Here is a 15,369-nt window from a genome sequence, read left to right on the forward strand (position 1 = left end):
CCCCACGACAATTCCAGGACCCGCTGGCCTGCCCTTCCCCTAATGGCCCCATCTCCCACCATGCAGCTTCCACCATGGTTTTAGCATCCAGGCAGCCTGGCCCTGAGCTCTGGTTAACAGCCCCTTATACCCTGGTTCCCCAACCTCCTGTTGCTCCTTACCTCTGAGCTCCAACCTCCTGTTGCTTCACCATCCCTGTTTAGCTTGTCAGTGATTCAGACACCTTTCAAACTAACTTTCCCTGTATTAAGTTTCCTCTGCCCAACTCCTGGGATTTCAATTTTCTGAATGGATCTTGACTGATGCATTTTAGGGCTTAGAACCTCTATGCTGTTGGTGTCTTACGCTAAATCTCCATGTGCCTTCCCATAGAGTGGGAAGGTCTAAATTTCAACTGCCACCCCTGTATCTCTTTGCCTGAACGCTTGTTTTGGTAGCCTAAGTCTTTTTTGCTCATGTGCATGTTCATGGCAGGCCAGAAGTAGAGGAGAGTTCACACACACACACACACACACACACACACACCTTCCCTCAATGGTGACCAATGGGAACTCTTCCCCACTCAGGCAGTAACACTGTGAAGTGCCTGTTCTAGCTCAGCTCCCAGAATTTCTCAGCAGAAGCAGCTCCAATTGAACCTGACTAACAAGGCACCCTTCAGTAGCTCCCTTCTCTCCTCTGTCACTTTCCTATTCCACTACAGGGGTTTCCACTTCTTGAATAAATTTTGCACTTGAATCCTTGGCTCAGCATCTGCATCTGGGGGAAACTTAAGTAGGGACCCTGTCTTTTCTTCTACCTAGTTCCTTATTATTTGTGGGAGTGAAGGAAGTCATATCCAGGAAGAACTCTGTGCACTCAGTGATGGGGCCACAGATGCTCTGAGTAAAAACCCTGGGCTAACCAGGTGGAGCCTGGCTGAGCTGAGCAGGCCCCAGTGCTGTTGGAAGAGAGAAGGTTCCTAAAACTGCCCCTAGTCTGTGTAATGACTGGTAGGAGAGCATCATCTTGAGGACTCTTGCTTTCTCTGTCCACAAGAGAGCCATCCCACCTGTTTTCTTTGAGAGCTTTATTTGAGATCATCCCATCAAAGGAATCACAGGGAGCCAGAACACCTCCTGACCCTGCAGGAATTTTTTAAACCAACACTTGATTTTCTGGCACATGATGGAGAAGAGAGCAAAGGAACCTGAAGGGCTTATGTGTGCTTCCAGTGAATTCTAGGGAAGTGAAATAATGACCTTGGCCCAGACAGCAAAAGACAAACTTAATTTACATGCTTCAGGCCGTATATGGAAAAATCATTTAGACCGAAAAAAGCGAAGTCCAAACTGCAAGTCAATAGTGGCAAACATCACACACCCTGATGGTATGTGCTGGCCTTCGCTTGCTACCGTACTGTTCCAACATTCTCCATCACTGCACATATTTGGGCCTTGTGTTTTCCATGAAGGTCTAGGCTGAAATACCATCTTGAACGTGCCCAGCCTTTGCTCCAAGGCCAGAGCCACCGCTTCTCGTCCCCCACCATGCTTTCATTTCAAGGGCTGCCTCATCTCCCCAGCTTCTCCTCCATAACACAGTCTTCTGGACTCTCCTTATTTGTAACTTCTTAATTTAGACCTGGGCCAGGAGAAATGTATACAGTGAGAGCATAGGGAAGGTCTTATTTTAGCCAGCACTTCTGATGCTGAGAGTGGGCTGTCAGTTGAAGAGGGCCAGAGCCCCCCATCTGATGGCCTGGGCCACCCGAGGAGTCTCTCCTTGGGATGAGTAATTCCCATGCTCCACAACGGGATATGTTTATGGACACATTCTGTGCTTCTCTGGCATCCCTCCCCATGAAGCCCAAACCACCCAGGAGACTGTAAGTAAAGCAAAGTCTTCTGGATAAGAAGATGCCGGGTTTATTTTTAGACCCAAGGATTTAAAGTGATGCCCATAATCAGAAACCCTCAGTGCCCCCCCCCCACACACACAGGCACACAGAGAGACACAGAGAGAAAGAGGCAGACAGAGGCAGAGACACAGAGAGACTGTCCTGGGGCAGATGTACGGCAAGGCCTAAGAGCATAGTCAGAGCAAGTGTAGAAGAAGCCAGTCCGCTTGGCACTTTCCCAGCACACACTTTGCCACACAATACTGCCACCCCCACACAAATTCCTGCAACTTTAAAACTCACTATTTCTTTAAACTTCTCTGCTCCTGGCTGTATACTTTACTCTGAAATCGCTACAGGACTTAGGAAGTTTTTAACGTGGCAGTTCCCAAACTTTCTTGGCTCCTGGCACCCTTGACGTCTCCATCATTTTTACACAATGCCCTAGGCTAGAAGAAATACTTAACGGTGTCATTTAAAGAGTAGTTGAGTCCAAATAACTTAGTATTTCCTTACTATGCCCTAACAACTTCAGTAGCCATTTGGGAAAAAAATACACATAACTTGAAGGAAAACATATTTTAGTTCATTCTTAGCCTTAACTACTTACTTAAAGCATGTGCTCACCTGCTGGACAGTATCCCTCTTTGCCAACCTTGGAATCAGCCCAGACATGACCACTATCATCTCCTATTCTATGATGGCTCTGTGCAGAACTGGTAATATAAGCAACCTCATTAAGACAGGATGACATCAGAAGGCATATCATGTGTGTTCACCCTGACACAGTCAAGGCGGTCATTCATTTCATGTCTGACAGACATCACATATTATTGGGCTTTCCTCATAAATGTTTACAAATTCCACAACACCTCTATGAGTTCACTGTGGCACTCTGGGGGTGTCTTGTGGCACTGTTTGAAAAATTCAGACTTCCTACCTTAAAAAACATTCTCAACATAATGAAACAGTTTGTCCATGACTCTTTCCTGAATGTATGTGTGTACATGTATGTGTGCGAATAAGCCCATAACCAAAATAGATAAAGGTCACCCATTAATCAAAGGACCCAAGAAAAGTTCTGGAAGTATACAGACCAAACTGTAACTATGGCTACCTCTAGGGAGACAAATAACATTTGGAGGAGATGAGAGTGAGAAAGCCCTTCATTCTATCTGTACTGTGGAACTTCTCCTGTATGACAACCATAAACAAAAACCCCACAATTTTAATGTTTAAAAAACGTTACCTGCAACACCACTTCAGATAGGGCTAAATTCTGTGCAGAGAGGGTCAGTCCCAAACTCCAGTGGAGGGACTTACTCACTAAAAGACCCAGCCAGGCTCTGCAGTACACTGAGAGGCAGACGCATCTCACTTACTGCTCCTCATGACATTTCCCTCTTCAGGAAACCTCCATCTTGTCTCACTTCCCACAACAGTGACTCTGAAGGGGGTAGTCAGAATCACCTGTGGGCTGTTCCATAACACTCCTCCAGTAGCCTTCCTGGAGTCAACTGCTCACACACTACTCACTTCTTGATGCCATGGCAGAGAAGGCCACTGTCCTCTGGTAGTCTGGGGCTGTGGCCTGCAGGCTGCTTGCAAGGACCATATATCCTAGCCTGGCCCTTCCTCTAGGTGGAGCAGAATCCCACCAATAATGGAAAGGGATGCAGAACCCCAAAATGCCAAATTTAAGTCCTTAACTACGACTCCTAAGAAGACATCTCCATTCTATGGTCAAATAGGATTGACTCCCTAGTCATCCATTTCTCTGCTCCTTCGCCTACTCATTTCCCTTGACAAGACTGCCCCCAGGAGGAGGGGACCACAGGTGAGAAACAGAAACCTCTCCTGAAAGATGGAAGACAGGGAGAGCCAGAGAGTGGGAAGGGGATGGAGAGTAAGAGAACGAGAAACAGATGACCCAGAGCTGGAAACAAGGAATTTTTTTAAAAAAATGACAATTGGGGATCCCTGGGTGGCGCAGCAGTTTGGCGCCTGCCTTTGGCCCAGGGCGCGATCCTGGAGACCCGGGATCGAATCCCACGTCAGGCTCCCGGTGCATGGAGCCTGCTTCTCCCTCCGCCTGTGTCTCTGCCTCTCTCTCTCTGTGACTATCATAAGTAAAAAAAAAAAAATAAAAAAAAAAAAATAAAAAAAAAAAAATGACAATTGGTAAAAACATAAAATAAAATTAATAAAATAAGATGAAATAAAATAAAATAAAATAAAATAAAATAAAATAAAATAAAATAAAATAAATAAAAGTACATGAAATTGTCAGGGGGTGGCCTTCAAGCAACAATTCGACTTTGTAAGTTGTGTTTTGCTGCGGAGCTACATCGTACACAATGACCTGTCTGTCCCCTTGCCCTTAACATCAAACCTGAGGAATTCCAGGGGAACAGGGATGAATGGCATGGCACCACAGGATCTGAGAGGGGACCAGCCCTGGTCAGCCGGTCCTCATCAGTTCAAGTCAGTGGCTGATCTGTGAGCCAAGGGGCTTGACTCTTCTGGGAGGTCCTGCAGCATGGGACAGAATCTGCCTCCTTCCAGATGTGACAGCTAGTCTTCAGTTCATGCAGAAGCGCAGGACAGAATGAAGGCACAGAGTGGCCCCTGTCTCCATAAACTCAGCCTTAATAGTGTGAGGCCATGAGACACCCCAAAAATACAGCAGACTAGGGATCTTGGCTTTTTGCAATGGCCCCGGCCTCAAGCCTCACCTCAGCTCTTCACAATGTCCTTCTCTGGCAAATGGAGTCATTTCCTGCTCCCCTCCCACTGCTTCCCTGCGCTAATGGGGAACCTTCTTTAACCTCTTAAGGAGGGTCTGAGACAATTACTTAAATTCTTTTTTTTTTTACCCTCAAATGGTCAAGGCATTTAGTGCCTTCAAAGAGGGCCCGAGGGAACTTGAGTCTGCTCCCCAGGAACATCCCCCATAGACTACCAGGGCCTTCATGGAAAGCCAAGGCCAGAGCCCATTGGCCCAGAGTGAGGGTCCAGGCAGATCCTTCCCCCCACCCCCTCTTCTCCCCAGACTCTCTGAAGGTCCCTGGCTTCCTGCTGTTGCCCCACGGCCTCCTTGTCAAAGGCCCTGCAATGATGCATAATTTACTCCACATGTTTGTTTTTTGCGCCTGCCAGAGGCATCTGTCGTAAATGTTTCAATACTTTGACTTTAGATGAGTTTTCTTTTGAAATAATTGTCCCCACGGTGGTGCACGGTACAGTAAATTAACACCCATCTCTCCCCAGGCCTTGTCTTGGCACATGCTCCAGCTTCGACGCTCCCTATAAAACATTCATTAAGTGCAGCATCGCAGGCCGTGCCTGGCTGCACGGGGACGACAGGTGCTGCAGCCACGCTGGATAAACAGTTGGGGGGCGAGTCTCAGGAGGTAAACCCCCAGGACCAGTTAAAGAGGAGTTTATTTTAGAGTCCTTTTAGTGAGACTCTTCACAGGAGAACATGCGTTGAAGACTCACATTTGCCACCCCCCCCAGCTTGCTACATACTCCTTGTCCCTTGACACAAAAATACATTTCTGGGACATCTGGGTGGCTCAGTGGTTGAGGGCCTGCCTTTGGCTCAGGTCATGATCCCGGGGTCCTGGGATCAAGTTCTGCTTTGGGCTCCCCACACGGAGCCTGCTTCTCCCTCTGCCTATGTCTCTGCCTCTCTCTCTCTCTCTCTGTCTCTCATGAATAAGTGAATAAAATCTCTAAAAAAAAAAATTTCTCCTCCTCTTTGAAGCCATCAGTTATCTGAATCTACCCCTGTCACTCCAATAACCCCCTCACACCCGTGCTCTGTCTCTCCAACACACACATGCTAACAAACACTCACACATGCTCACACAAATACAACTCAGGAGCAGTCTGAACGACTGAGCATTATGTCAGTGGCAGGCATTCTTATGCTTTTTGCCAAATTTTTATTTCTCTGCCCCAAAAGTTTCTCAGCTCCCCCAAAAAAGGGCCAGGCTAGTGATGATCTGTGTCTTGCCAGCTACAATGAATAAGAGGAATACTCTGGCTTACTGATTGAACACTTGTGCATTTGCCACTTGCTCTCAGATCTACTCTCTGCCATTCTCTTCCTCTGTTTGGCTGTGGCAGGGTACTGACCCTTGAAAATGATGTTCCCTTGACAAAGCCAACAGTTGCCTTTCAGTTAGGTTTGGCCAATGGGGAAAGGCGGCACTGGTGGGAAACAGGAGGGCAGGAGGGGGGAGATTCGTGTTCTTTCCCTCCATTCTCTCCATTTACATCTCCAGAAATGGCAGCACTTTCTGCAGGGTTCCAGCCCCCACTGCGTGGTCCCAGCACCTGGCTTCTGGTAATTCCACCTCCCTCCTTATCTTTCCAGTTCTAAGAATCACAGTAATTCCCTGTGGCTGCCTCTCTGGTCCCCGTTTCCCCCTACTTGCCCAGTTCAAACACCTCTGCAATTAGGTCCTCGTATTGTTTTCCCTCAACTGGCATGTGCTCTGCTTTCTGAGTGTACCCTAGCTAATACAAAGTTTATTAGGGGAAAAAAAAGGAGGCATGGGTTGGAATCAAAAGGGGCTGAGTGAAAAGTCAAAGAGATGAGAGGAAAGATTGGGACTTCCCCCAACCCCCCCCCCCCCACCGCTGCTATCCATAGCACCTTGCCATTTGTATTCAGCTTAGAGCTTTATCATCCTGTAAAAACAGAAAAATCTTGCCCCAGAGGGAAACTTGAGAAAAGCTCCAAATCTGTCCAGGACAGACTAGTCCAGAAAAGATTTAAGCTGATCCAGGAAAAAAAAAAAAGAGCTTATTCTTTTATTAAAAGTCTCAGACTCTATATTCTTCCTTGGAAACACAACATATATATATATATCTGTGTTTATGTTCCTGAGTTTTCCCTACTGTCTGTTGAACCTGCTGCTGCAAATTGAGCTAATTCTACTTACTATTATCCTCAGTGGAAATAGAACATCACCCCATGAGCAATTAACACAAAAAGAAACAGTGGGGTAGCAAGTTTGTCTTATACTCATCTTTCCAATGAATACTGCTATCCTTCTTGCCTTTAGTATAAGGAAGAAGAAACAAGCATGACTTTTTAGTAGTATTTGAGGATATGTTGAGGGAAAACATTTGAAAGACAGAGGAGCACAGTGGTCAATAGCACTGCTCTTGAGTCAGACCATCTGGCTCACATGTCAGCACCAAGCAAGTTGTTTATTTCTTTAATCTTGAGCCTTATCTTATATAAATTGGAGATATTAATGGTTTTGAGACTAAATGAAATAAAACATGTAAAGCCTTACACACAGTAAGCAGCCCATAAATACCACTCATAATTTTATCATTACTCCTATCCTCACTATGCCCATACCCTTGAAAATCATGAAAATCATAATAGATGTAAGAAGCCTATGAAGAGACCTATTTTGGACCTAAAGACACCTGCAGATTGGAAGTGAAGAGATGGAGAAACATTTATCATACAAATGCACATCAAAAGAAAGATGGAGTAGCAATACTTATATCAGACAAACTGGATTTCAAAACAAAGACTGTAATAAGAGACAAGAAGGACACTATATAATCATAAAGGGAACAATTCAACAAGAAGATCTAACAATTGAAAATATTAATGCACCCAACATGGAAGCACCCAAATATAAAAAAGTTAATAACAAACATAAAGGAACTAATTAACAATAATAGAATAACAGGAAGGGACTTTAAAAGCCCCTTTATATCAATGGACAGATCACCTAAACAGAAAATCAACAAAGAAACAATGGCTTTGAATGATACACAGGACCAGATGGACTTAACAGATATATTACAGAACATTTAATCCTAAAATAGCAGAATACATATTCTTTACAAGCATACATGGAACATTTCCAGAATATATCACATTTTAGGTCACAAAACAAGTCTCAACAAATACTAAAAGACTGTAATCATACCATGCACCTTTTCTGATCACAATGCTATGAAACTAGAAGTCAACCACAAGAAAAAATTTGGAAAAACACAAATACATGGAGGCTAGGCAACATGTTTATAAACAAAGAATGGGTCAATCAGGAAATCAAAAGGAAATTAAAAAAATACATGGACACAAGTGAAAATGAAAACACAACAGTCCAAAATCTCTGGAATGCAGCAAAAGTGACAGTAAAAGGTTCATATTGCAAGAAAAATTCCAAATAAACAACCTAACCTTACACCTAAAGGAGTCAGAAAAAGAAAAATGAATACAGTCTAAGATTAGCAGAGGAAGGAAATAAAAAGATTAGGCCAGAAATAAATGATATAGAAACTTAAAAAACCCCAGCAGAATAGATCAATGAAACCAGGAGATGGTTCATTGAAAAAATTAATAAAATTGGTAAGCCCATAGCCAGATTTATCAAAAAGGAAAAGAGAAAGGACATAAATAAATAAAATCACAAATGAGAGAGGAAAAATCACAACGAATACCACAAAAATACAATTATCAGAGATTATGAAAATATATATACCAAAAAAATCAAACAACCAGGAAGAAATAGACAAATTTCTAAAAAGACATACATACCAAAACTGAAACAGGAAGAAATGGAAAACTAACAAACTGATAACAAGCAAAGAAACGGAATCAGTAATCAGGAAACTCCGAACAAACAATAGTCCAGGGCCAGATGGATTCACAGGTGAATTCTATCAGAAATTTAAAGAAGGGTTAATACCTATTCTTTTCAAACTATTCAAAAAAAATAGAAAAGGAAGGAAAACTTCCAAATTCATACTATGAAGTCAATATTACCCTGATACCAAAACCAGACGAAGGCTCTACTAAAAAAGAGAAGTAAGGCTAATATCCCTGATGAACATGGGTGCAAAAATTCTCAATAAAATACTAGCAAAATGAATCCAACAGTACATTTTAAAAAATCATTTACCACAATCAAGTGGGATTTATTTCTGGGTTGCAAAGGTGGTTCAACATTCACAAATCAATCAACATGACACACCACATTAATAAAAGAAAGGATAAGAACCATGCGATCATTTCAAGAGATGCAGAAAAAAAGCATTTGACAAAATACAACACCCATTCATGATAAAAACCCACAACAAAGTAGGTTTAGAGGGAACATACCTCAACATAATAAAGGCCATATATGAAAAACCAACAGCTGACATCATACTCAATGAGGAAAAGCTGAGAGCTTTTCCTCTATGGTCAGGAACAAGACAGGGATCTCCACTCTCACCACTGTTATTTAACATAGCCCTGAAAGTCTTAGCCACAGCAATCAGACAACAAAAAGAAATAAAAAGTCCCCCAAATCAACAAGGAAGAAGTAAAACTTTCATTATTTGTGGGTGACATGATACTCTATATAGAAAACCCAAAAGACTCCACCAAAAAACTGACAGAACTGATGAACAAATTCGGTAGAGCCACAAGATACAGAATCAGAAATCTGTTGCAATAATGAAACAGCAAAAAAAGAAATTAAGGTATCAAGTCCATTTACAATTGCACCAAAAACCGTAAGATACCTGGGAATAAATCTAACCAAAGAAGTAAAAGACCTGTACTCTGAAAACTATAAAACAGTGATGGAAGAAATTGAAGATGACACAAAGAAATGGAAAAATATTCCATGCTCATGGATAGGAAGAACAAATATTGTTAAAATGTCGATATTACCCAAAGCAATCTACACATTTAATGCAATCCCTATCAAAATACCAGTAGCATTTGTATGGAACCACATGAGACCCCAAATAGCCAAAGCAACCTTGAAAAAGAAAAGCAAATCTGGAGGCATCACAATTCCAGACTTCAAGTTATATTACAAGGCTGTAGCAATCAAGACAGTATGGTACTGGCACAAAAATAGACACAGCCATCAACAGAACAGAATAGAAAATCCAGCAATGAACTCACAACTACATGGTCAATTAATCTTTGACAAAGCATAAAAGAATACCCAATGGAAAAAAGATAATCTCTTCAAAAATGGTATTGGCAAAACTGGACAGCAACATGCAAAAAAATGAAACTGGACCAATTTCTTACACCATACACAAAAATAGGTGCAAAATGGATTAAAGATCTAAAAGTAAGACCTGAAACCATAAAAATCCTAGAAGAAAACACAGGCAATAACCTCTTTGATATCAGCTGTAGCAACTTCCTTCTAGATAGGTATCCTGAGACAAGTGAAACAAAAGCAAAAATAAGCTATTAGGACTCCATCAAAATAAAAAGCTTCTGCAGTGAAAGAAACAATCAACAAAATTAAAAGGGAACCTATGGAATGGGAGAAGATATCTGCAAATTACATATTCAATAAAGGGTTAGTATCCAAAATGTATAAAGAATTTATAAAGTCAACACCCCAAAAATGAATAATTCAATTAAAAATAGGCAAAAGACATGAATAGACATTTGTCCAAAGACACACAAATGGTCAACAGATATGAAAAGATGTCAATATCACTGATCCCCAGTGAAATACAAATGAAAACTACAATGAGATATCACTTCATACCTGTCAGAATGGCTAAAATAAAAAATGCAAAAACAAGTGTTGGCAAAGATGTGGAGAAAAAGGAACCCTCTTGTACTGTTGCTAGGAGTGCAAACTGGTACAGCCACTCCGAAAAACAGTATGGAGTTTCTTCAAAAAGTTAAAAAGAGAACTACCCTATGATCTAGCAACTGCAGTACTAAGTATTTACCCAAATGATACAAAAATACTAATTCAAAGGTATACATGCACCCTGATGTTTATAGCAGCATTATCTACAATAGCCAAATTATGAAAACAGCCCAAGTATTCACCAACTGATCAATGGATAATGAAGAAATGGTGTGTGTGTGTGTATGTGTGTATAATGGACTATTACTCAGCCATCAAAAAGAATGAAATCTTGCCATTTGCAATGACATGGATGGAGCCACAGAGTATAATGTTAAGCGAAATGAGTCAGTCAGAGAAAGACAAATACCATATAATTACATTTATATGTAGAATTTAAGAAACAAAACAAATGAGCAAAGAGGTAAAGAGAAAGAGAGAGAGAGAGAGAGGTGCAAACCAAGTAACAGACTCTTTTTTTTTTTTAAGATTTTACTTTTTTATTCATGAGAGACACACAGAGAGATGCAGAAACATAGGCAGAGGGAGAAGCAGGCTCCTCGCCGGGAGCCTGATGCAGGACTCCATCCCCGGACCCAGGATCATGCCCTTCTGCCCTGAGCCAAAGGCAGACATGCAACTGCTGAGCTACCTAGGTGTCCCCAGACTCTTAAGTGTAGAGAACTGATGGGGAGGTGGGTGGGGGGATGGTGAAGTAAATCATGAATATTGAGTGTTCTATGGAAGTGTTGAATCACTATATTGTACACCTGAAACCAATATTATGCTGTATGTTAACTAACTGGAATTTAAGTAAGAACTTTTAAAAAAGGCAAATGTAAAAAAAAAACAGATATAAGAATATCTAAATTAACAACATCTAAGACAAATAAGGAACAGTCTATGCCCCAAAGTTATGGGCTAATGACCAACATCATCTATCATATAAACAAAGAAAGCTACCAACTCTTAGAACTGCAGAAGCTATAATTCAATCTCCCCATGTGACAGAGAAAAGTTTCTCTACCTGATGAGAGTACCATGACCCTGCCAACCATCAGTCATACCACATTATACCTCCACAATCTGGAGATGGTAGTCATCACCTCATTACAGTATAGAATGTTTCATTTCAGATCAACATCATGATGATGTGATATAAATTGTTCTCTGGGAAATTTATAAAGAGGGAACAAAAAAGCAATGGGCTACAGTGAACATCATACTTAAAGGCGAAAGACTGATTTTTTTTTTTCCTTCTAAGATCAAGAAAAAGACAAGGAAGTCCGCTCTCACCACTTCTGTTCAACATTGTACAAAAAATTCTAGTCAGGGCAATCAGCTGGGTAAAATAGAAAGAGAGAGATAGGGAAAGAAAGAAATAAAATGCATCCAGATTGGGGAAGGAAGAAGTAAAACTATTCACAGATGACATGATTTCATAAATAGAAAATCCTAAGGAATTCACTAAAAACAATTAAAAATGAGGTCAGCAGTTGTGGGATACAAAATCAATATACAAAAAAATCAAGGGGTCCCTGGGTGGCACAGTCAGTTGAGCATCCAACTCTTGGTTTCAGCTCAGGTCATGATCTCAGGGTTGTGAGATTAAGCCCCATGTGAACCTCTGAGCTCAAATAGGAGTGTGCTGGAGTTTCTCTCACCCTTGCCCTCTGCCTCCCCCCCCATGCTCACTCACAGGCTCTCTCTCTCTCTCTAAAATAAATAAATATTTTTTAAAAATCTATTATATTTTTATATGCTAGTAATGAACAATGCAAAAGTGAAATTAAGAAAACAATTACATTTTAATAACATCAAAAAGAATAAAATAATCATAAACAAATTTAACAAAACACGTACACGACTTGTACACTGAAAATATAAAACACTGTTGCAAGAAACTAAAGAAGATCTAAATAAAAAGATATACCATGTTCATAGATTATAAGACTTTACTATGATAAGATGGCAATAGTTCCTAAATTAATCTGCAGATTCAACGCAATCAATACCAAAAATCCTAGCTTGGGTTTTTTGCAGAAACTGACAATCTGGTCATGAAATTCATATAGAAATGCAAGGCACTCAGAATCATCAAAATAATTGAAACAGAAGCACAAAGTCAAAATCACATCCTCAATTTCAACACTTATTACACAGGTATAGTAATTAAAACAATGTGGCACTGGTATAAGGACAGATTCTCTACCTCTCCTGCCCTCCCCCTCCACCTGTAAATGCATGCTTGTGCTCTCACTCTCTCTTTAAAATAAATAAATCTTTAAAACAATGTAAAATGGCATGGTTAGTCTGAGAAATAGCATGGTAGTTCTTCAAAGTGTTATATATGCAGGTACCATGAGACCCAGTAATTCCACTCTTACTTATGCATCCAAGATATATGAAAACATACCTCCACACAAAAATTTGTACACAAATATTCATAGCATCACTATTCATAATACCCAATAAGTGGGTCCAGATGTCCATCAACTGATAAATGAGGTATATACAAAATATGGAACATTATTTGGCAATAAAAAAGAGTTAAGTACTGATGTAGCTAAAACATGGATGAATCATGAGAATGCTTTGCCAAGTGAAAGAAGCTACAGACACATTTTGCATGATTCCACTGACATGAAAGTCCAGAATAGGCAATTCCGTAGAACACAAAGTAGATTAGTTGTTTCCCAGAGCTTGGTAACTACTGGGGAAAGGGTTTCTTTTTGGGGTAATAAAAATATTTTAAACTTAGACAATGGAAATGGCTACACAAATCTGCAAATGCACTAAAAACTAATGAATTATAGATTTTAAATGGGTGAATTTTATAGTCTGAGGACTAAATCTCAATAAAGATATTTTTAACAATGGGCTTGGTATCTACAAACTTAAAAAAAAAAAAAGAGCAATGGGCCTTGGGGATTAGGTGAAGCTAGCAGAGTTTGACTATCAGCTTCCCTACAAGTTATGTGGTCTTCAGCAAATTCCCATACCACTCTGAGTCTCAATAAATGGTAGCTAATCATCCAAAAAGAGGGAAAGTAAGGAGATATGCAGCCTCAGGGTCACAGTGAAGGCAGAGACAAGATGATCCTCTGGGATGAAAGGCACATATCCAAAACAACCAGCTAGACTTTGGGTCTTAGTCTCTGTCTGTTCCCCAGCAGAAGGTGCCTTTCCTAAATATCCCACAGATGAGGGTGCCCCAGAGCCATGTTATGCCATGAACATTGACCTTGACTCTTCCTGCAAGTATGAACAGCATCTGTCCCATCAGACAGCAACATGTTTTCCTCCCATCATCCATCATTTCCCACCTTTGGCTAGATTTATAGCAAGAACAGAATATTTACTATAGAATGGAGGGAACATGAGGAGGATGCTGACAATCCAACTCCAGGCCATTTTCATCTTGCCCTGCTCATCTGGGAAGGTCATTTTCTCCCCAGTGCCCATAAGACATTAGATGCTTTGAGCTTTGCATTCTCAACAGTGTAATGGAAATAGATGTTGAATGCTAAAACATAAACATATGTATCATTTATAATGCATTCAGATGTTTTTCAATTATTCATGGTTCCTGAAAGTTATGCAACCTATCATGCATATATATCCAAGCAAAGTTTATATTAGAACCACAGCCTCAATGTACGCAATTCCAGCTCCTTGGCATTCCCGTCTATGGAATTAAAATTAAATGAGTCAGTGGTCAATAAAAGTTACATGTGATTTCCATAAAATTACCCATTGTATATTGCTCTGGTGTGGAGAAAGAAGGTTGCCTGGAGTTGCTGAAGCTGACAGAACACAAAATGTATGCTTTCTGATGAGGGTGGTGGTGATGATTAGGCTTTCCTAAGAATGAATTCATTATTTCCCTGAATAATTGGTGGTCTTGGACTTACTTCTTGTCTAGGAAAAAAAAATAACTCAGAGGGCCACCCTCTTTCTCTTCTGTTTAAGTCTTGTTTTCTCAAGAAAGAGAGAGAGAGAGAAAGAGAAAGAAGAAAAAAGCCAGTGTTCTGGCTCAAAAACACTACATTCTTCTGTTTTGGTGCTTGAATAAATTTGCATGTTAACATGAATGGTTCCAACTTTAAGAATGTAAAATTAAATGAAATTTGAATTCAAATCCAAGATGGAGAAAAGACACATGCAAAAACAACAGATTTCCAATCTTGTTGATTTTTTTCAGGAGCCAGATTAGGAAAGACATAAACACACACACACACACACACACACACACACACACTCACTCACTCTTGGTTTCAAAGAAGGGTGGAACTCAGAGCAGACAGGCACTGCCAAAGAGGAGCCCCCTACACCGTACCCTCAGCTCACACACACTATGAGTATTTACAGATCACAGCACAGATTCTGAAGCTCTGTTTTAATGTCTTAATGCCATCCTAAAATTCCGAAATAGGACTCAGAAGACAGGTTCACCATCATCTACTTGTGAAAGCCCACCTAGATAAAATGAAATATAAGGAAAACTGTATGAGTAGCTCAAGTGAGCACAGGCATGAATTTGCCTCTGCCAGCCCTAAGAGAGTAATTTCTTGCTTGGACCTCTTCATTGCATTTGAAAGGCAGGTTTACATAGTGGTTAGCTGCACTAGACTGTCAGAGATGAACCAGGCTTGGAATCCCAGATCCACTCACCATTTCCTGGCTGGGTGACCTCTGACAACTGACTTAAGCTATGAACATAACTGTTTTTCATTAGTTTCCATATACCTAACCAGAGTGCCAGCTTCACAAATTTATTGTGAGAATAAAATATATAATGCACTGAGACTGACACCTAGCCTAGAGCAAGCATTCGACAAGGGTTAG

General features: G+C 40.8%; 1 protein-coding gene across 1 annotated transcript in view; it reads right to left on the reverse strand.

Moving 5' to 3' along the window:
- ANO2 (anoctamin 2) overlaps window positions 1–15,369 on the reverse strand; it is a 340,992-nt gene that overhangs the window by 140,101 nt on the left and 185,522 nt on the right. The window lies entirely within an intron of this gene.

The sequence above is a fragment of the Nyctereutes procyonoides genome, unplaced genomic scaffold, assembly GCF_905146905.1.
Source record: "Nyctereutes procyonoides isolate TBG_1078 unplaced genomic scaffold, NYPRO_anot_genome, whole genome shotgun sequence".
In the NCBI taxonomy this organism is placed as follows: domain Eukaryota; kingdom Metazoa; phylum Chordata; class Mammalia; order Carnivora; family Canidae; genus Nyctereutes; species Nyctereutes procyonoides.